Genomic DNA, 6,000 nt, shown 5'->3' with positions numbered 1-6,000 from the left:
ATTTCCAAAATTCATATTTCTCGTGTTAGGATGGAACTTACGACTCCTGGTTTATTAGACCAGTGCTCTACCACTGAGCTAAAGAGGCGCGGCCTAGCGGTACTCTTGGGTACTTCGTCCTTACGGTCGTCTGCATCATCAGACTTTAGCTGACAACACTTCATATTACCGGCTAATATTTGCAGCTATGGCGACAAATTACTGCTTGGCTACACATCTGACACGTAACCGATGTGCTCTCCAAACAACAACACTTGCATTTCAGAACATGTCTTTCACACATGTCTACAAAATCACCTTCACCTTCAAATACAGTTTCCTTGCGACTGACAGAGACGTAGGCAAAGTTTAAAGTTGCTATTTCCATTAAATCTCGTTAATCAGAAAAACGGTAATTTACACCTGCAGCGGAACAAAATTCCGTTCCGCCCAGCGTCTGGCTCGAACCCACGACCCTGGGATTAAGAGTGTGACGCTCTACCGACTGAGCTAGCCGGCTACCTCTGTGAATACCTGCCGGGTAGCACGTCACACAGTACTCGTTTGGGTTGGGTGGTCCCATACAGAATCTCTCCATGATGCCTAATGTTTTCCTAACGTCACACTCGTCACGTACTTCACTTTTATGTCATAATCATTTCTGAGAGGTAAAGAAATTGCATGACAACATGCAGAGCTAGTGGCGTCAAAATTAACACACATACTTTATGTGACTGAAAAGCCGAACGAGTTACTTTCCGACGTTGTTTTAGATGTGCAAGTGATAGTCAGAACTCGCTGTGTCGGCACTCTGCCGACCATTTCGCTAGTTAACACCGGTCTTGTTGTGTGTGTTTCAAGCTCAAGAGCATCTCCAAGCAAAAAATGGTCAACAGCAACATTCAGACGGTTTCGTACTGCTCAATTGCTACATTAAAACGTTACGTTTCTTTTTCAGAACTGGAAAAATACAAGCGTGACAGCATTCGAACCTGTAATCTTCAGATCCGAAGTCCGACGCCTTATCCATTAGGCCACACGGTCACTGACGACTAACATTTACATGTATACGACTCATCTCGAAACGCTCACACCCCTGAGGATTTGTGTTTTCGTTCTACACAGCCGCTGCCCCTTGCTCTTTCCCACCCATTCGTTACATTCAACCTCTGACGAGACCGACCAAATATAGACTGAGAAACAAGACCACACACTTTGTGCATTCGGAATCGAAGGCAGGGCGTCCCTCGCCGCATTTGCTACGATTGCCATTTGCTAATTCTGCAGAAGCGGCGGCGGCGGCGACGACGACGACGACGACGACGACGACGACGAATATCGCGAGAGGCTCTGAGATATGTGAGAAATACATCTATAAAATGTAATGCAGACTGCCTCGTCCCACCTTATGCTGTACCTCTTTGGCAAATGCTTTATCTGCGCCATTCGCCTTAATCGCATCTGAGAGTAATTCTTAAAAAAAAAACGCCTGTCGCTAATTGTTCGTCATCACAGGTACTGTTTGCTATACGGCCACGACGCGCAACTGATTTCCAAAATTCATCTTTCTCCTGTGAGGATGGAACTTACGACCCCTGGTTTATTAGACCAGTGCTCTACCACTGAGCTAAAGAGGCGCGGCCTAGCGGTACTCTTGGGTACTTTGTCCTTACGGTCGTCTGCATCATCAGACTTTAGCTGACAACACTTCATATCACCGGCTAATATTTGCAGCTATTTCGACAAATTACTGCTTGGCTACACATCTGACACGTAACCGATGTGCTCTCCAAACAACAACACTTGCATTTCAGAACATGTCTTTCACACATATCTACAAAATCACCTTCACCTTCAAATACAGTTTCCTTGCGACTGACAGAGACGTAGGCAAAGTTTAAAGTTGCTATTTCCATTAAATCTCGTTAATCAGAAAAACGGTAATTTACACCTGCAGCGGAACAAAATTCCGTTCCGCCCAGCGTCTGGCTCGAACCCACGACCCTGGGATTAAGAGTCTGACGCTCTACCGACTGAGCTAGCCGGCTACCTCGGTGAATACCTGCCGGGTAGCACGTCACACAGTACTCGTTTGGGTTGGGTGGTCCCATACAGAATCTCTCCATGATGCCTAATGTTTTCCTAACGTCACACTCGTCACGTACTTCACTTTTATGTCATAATCATTTCTGAGAGGTAAAGAAATTGCATGACAACATGCAGAGCTAGTGGCGTCAAAATTAACACACATACTTTATGTGACTGAAAAGCCGAACGAGTTACTTTCCGACGTTGTTTTAGATGTGCAAGTGATAGTCAGAACTCGCTGTGTCGGCACTCTGCCGACCATTTCGCTAGTTAACACCGGTCTTGTTGTGTGTGTTTCAAGCTCAAGAGCATCTCCAAGCAAAAAATGGTCAACAGCAACATTCAGACGGTTTCGTACTGCTCAATTGCTACATTAAAACGTTATGTTTCTTTTTCAGAACTGGAAAAATACAAGCGAGACAGCATTCGAACCTGTAATCTTCAGATCCGAAGTCCGACGCCTTATCCATTAGGCCACACGGTCACTGACGACCAACATTTACATGTATACGACTCATCTCGAAACGCTCACACCCCTGAGGATTTGTGTTTTCGTTCTACACAGCCGCTGCCCCTTGCTCTTTCCCACCCATTCGTTACATTCAACCTCTGACGAGACCGACCAAATATAGACTGAGAAACAAGACCACACACTTTGTGCATTCGGAATCGAAGGCAGGGCGTCCCTCGCCGCATTTGCTACGATTGCCATTTGCTACTTCTGCAGAAGCGGCGGCGGCGGCGGCGGCGGCGACGACGACGACGACGACCGCGAGAGTCCCTGTGATATGTGAGAAATACATCTATAAAATGTAATTGAGACTGCCTCGTCCCACCTTATGCTGTACCGCTTTGGCAAATGCTTTATCTGCGCCATTCGCCTTAATCGCATCTGAGAGTAATTCTTAAAAAAACGCCTGTCGCTAATTGTTCGTCATCACAGGTACTGTTTGCTATACGGCCACGACGCGCCACTGATTTCCAAAATTCATATTTCTCGTGTTAGGATGGAACTTACGACTCCTGGTTTATTAGACCAGTGCTCTACCACTGAGCTAAAGAGGCGCGGCCTAGCGGTACTCTTGGGTACTTCGTCCTTACGGTCGTCTGCATCATCAGACTTTAGCTGACAACACTTCATATTACCGGCTAATATTTGCAGCTATGGCGACAAATTACTGCTTGGCTACACATCTGACACGTAACCGATGTGCTCTCCAAACAACAACACTTGCATTTCAGAACATGTCTTTCACACATGTCTACAAAATCACCTTCACCTTCAAATACAGTTTCCTTGCGACTGACAGAGACGTAGGCAAAGTTTAAAGTTGCTATTTCCATTAAATCTCGTTAATCAGAAAAACGGTAATTTACACCTGCAGCGGAACAAAATTCCGTTCCGCCCAGCGTCTGGCTCGAACCCACGACCCTGGGATTAAGAGTCTGACGCTCTACCGACTGAGCTAGCCGGCTACCTCTGTGAATACCTGCCGGGTGGCACGTCACACAGTACTCGTTTGGGTTGGGTGGTCCCATACAGAATCTCTCCATGATGCTTAATGTTTTCCTAACGTCACACTCGTCACGTACTTCACTTTTATGTCATAATCATTTCTGAGAGGTAAAGAAATTGCATGACAACATGCAGAGCTAGTGGCGTCAAAATTAACACACATACTTTATGTGACTGAAAAGCCGAACGAGTTACTTTCCGACGTTGTTTTAGATGTGCAAGTGATAGTCAGAACTCGCTGTGTCGGCACTCTGCCGACCATTTCGCTAGTTAACACCGGTCTTGTTGTGTGTGTTTCAAGCTCAAGAGCATCTCCAAGCAAAAAATGGTCAACAGCAACATTCAGACGGTTTCGTACTGCTCAATTGCTACATTAAAACGTTATGTTTCTTTTTCAGAACTGGAAAAATACAAGCGTGACAGCATTCGAACCTGTAATCTTCAGATCCGAAGTCCGACGCCTTATCCATTAGGCCACACGGTCACTGACGACCAACATTTACATGTATACGACTCATCTCGAAACGCTCACACCCCTGAGGATTTGTGTTTTCGTTCTACACAGCCGCTGCCCCTTGCTCTTTCCCACCCATTCGTTACATTCAACCTCTGACGAGACCGACCAAATATAGACTGAGAAACAAGACCACACACTTTGTGCATTCGGAATCGAAGGCAGGGCGTCCCTCGCCGCATTTGCTACGATTGCCATTTGCTACTTCTGCAGAAGCGGCGGCGGCGGCGGCGGCGGCGACGACGACGACGACGACGACCGCGAGAGTCCCTGTGATATGTGAGAAATACATCTATAAAATGTAATTGAGACTGCCTCGTCTCACCTTATGCTGTACCGCTTTGGCAAATGCTTTATCTGCGCCATTCGCCTTAATCGCATCTGAGAGTAATTCTTAAAAAAACGCCTGTCGCTAATTGTTCGTCATCACAGGTACTGTTTGCTATACGGCCACGACGTGCAACTGATTTCCAAAATTCATCTTTCTCGTGTTAGGATGGAACTTACGACTCCTGGTTTATTAGACCAGTGCTCTACCACTGAGCTAAAGAGGCGCGGCCTAGCGGTACTCTTGGGTACTTCGTCCTTACGGTCGTCTGCATCATCAGACTTTAGCTGACAACACTTCATATTACCGGCTAATATTTGCAGCTATGGCGACAAATTACTGCTTGGCTACACATCTGACACGTAACCGATGTGCTCTCCAAACAACAACACTTGCATTTCAGAACATGTCTTTCACACATGTCTACAAAATCACCTTCACCTTCAAATACAGTTTCCTTGCGACTGACAGAGACGTAGGCAAAGTTTAAAGTTGCTATTTCCATTAAATCTCGTTAATCAGAAAAACGGTAATTTACACCTGCAGCGGAACAAAATTCCGTTCCGCCCAGCGTCTGGCTCGAACCCACGACCCTGGGATTAAGAGTCTGACGCTCTACCGACTGAGCTAGCCGGCTACCTCTGTGAATACCTGCCGGGTAGCACGTCACACAGTACTCGTTTGGGTTGGGTGGTCCCATACAGAATCTCTCCATGATGCCTAATGTTTTCCTAACGTCACACTCGTCACGTACTTCACTTTTATGTCATAATCATTTCTGAGAGGTAAAGAAATTGCATGACAACATGCAGAGCTAGTGGCGTCAAAATTAACACACATACTTTATGTGACTGAAAAGCCGAACGAGTTACTTTCCGACGTTGTTTTAGATGTGCAAGTGATAGTCAGAACTCGCTGTGTCGGCACTCTGCCGACCATTTCGCTAGTTAACACCGGTCTTGTTGTGTGTGTTTCAAGCTCAAGAGCATCTCCAAGCAAAAAATGGTCAACAGCAACATTCAGACGGTTTCGTACTGCTCAATTGCTACATTAAAACGTTACGTTTCTTTTTCAGAACTGGAAAAATACAAGCGTGACAGCATTCGAACCTGTAATCTTCAGATCCGAAGTCCGACGCCTTATCCATTAGGCCACACGGTCACTGACGACTAACATTTACATGTATACGACTCATCTCGAAACGCTCACACCCCTGAGGATTTGTGTTTTCGTTCTACACAGCCGCTGCCCCTTGCTCTTTCCCACCCATTCGTTACATTCAACCTCTGACGAGACCGACCAAATATAGACTGAGAAACAAGACCACACACTTTGTGCATTCGGAATCGAAGGCAGGGCGTCCCTCGCCGCATTTGCTACGATTGCCATTTGCTACTTCTGCAGAAGCGGCGGCGGCGGCGACGACGACGACGACGACGACGACGACGACGACGAATATCGCGAGAGGCTCTGAGATATGTGAGAAATACATCTATAAAATGTAATGCAGACTGCCTCGTCCCACCTTATGCTGTACCGCTTTGGCAAATGCTTTATCTGCGCCATTCGCCTTAA

The sequence above is a fragment of the Schistocerca gregaria genome, chromosome 4 (genome assembly GCF_023897955.1).
Source record: "Schistocerca gregaria isolate iqSchGreg1 chromosome 4, iqSchGreg1.2, whole genome shotgun sequence".
In the NCBI taxonomy this organism is placed as follows: Eukaryota; Metazoa; Arthropoda; class Insecta; order Orthoptera; family Acrididae; genus Schistocerca; species Schistocerca gregaria.
Note: the sequence above shows the minus strand (reverse complement) of the source record.